Consider the following 600-nt stretch of genomic DNA (forward strand, 5'->3'; position numbering starts at 1 on the left):
AGGCAGGCAGATCACTTGAGGTCAGGAGTTCAAGACCAGCCTGGTTCACATGGTGAAACCCCATAACTACCAAAACTACAAAAATTAGCTGGGCATGGTGGCACACACCTGTGGTCCCAGCTACTCAGGAGGCTGAGGCAGGAGAATCGCTTGAACCTGGGAGGTGGAGGTTGTGGTGAGCCAAGGTGGTGCCACTGTACTCCAGCCTGACAGAGTGAGACTCCATCTCAAAAAAAAAAAAAAAAGAAAAAAAGAAAAACTCATTTTCTGGGGAGAAATTCTAGCTGCTGCAGAAATTTGCATAAGTTGCAAGGAGCCTAACATTAATCCCCAAGACCATGGGAAAAATGTCTTCAGGCCATGTTGGAGACCTTCATGGTAGCCCATCCCATCACAGGCCCAGAGGTCCAGGAGAAAAAAGTGGTTTCTTGGGCTGAGCCCAGGGTCCCCATGCTGTGTGCAGCCTAGGGACTTGGTGCCCTGTGTCCCAGCAGCTCCATCCATGGCTGAAAGGGACCAATGTACAGCTCAGGCTTTGGCTTTAGAGTATGGAAGCTACAAGCCTTGGCAGCTTCCATGTGGTATTGAGCCTGCAGGTGC

Source organism: Colobus angolensis, unplaced genomic scaffold, assembly GCF_000951035.1.
Source record: "Colobus angolensis palliatus isolate OR3802 unplaced genomic scaffold, Cang.pa_1.0 Scaffold113, whole genome shotgun sequence".
NCBI lineage: Eukaryota > Metazoa > Chordata > Mammalia > Primates > Cercopithecidae > Colobus > Colobus angolensis.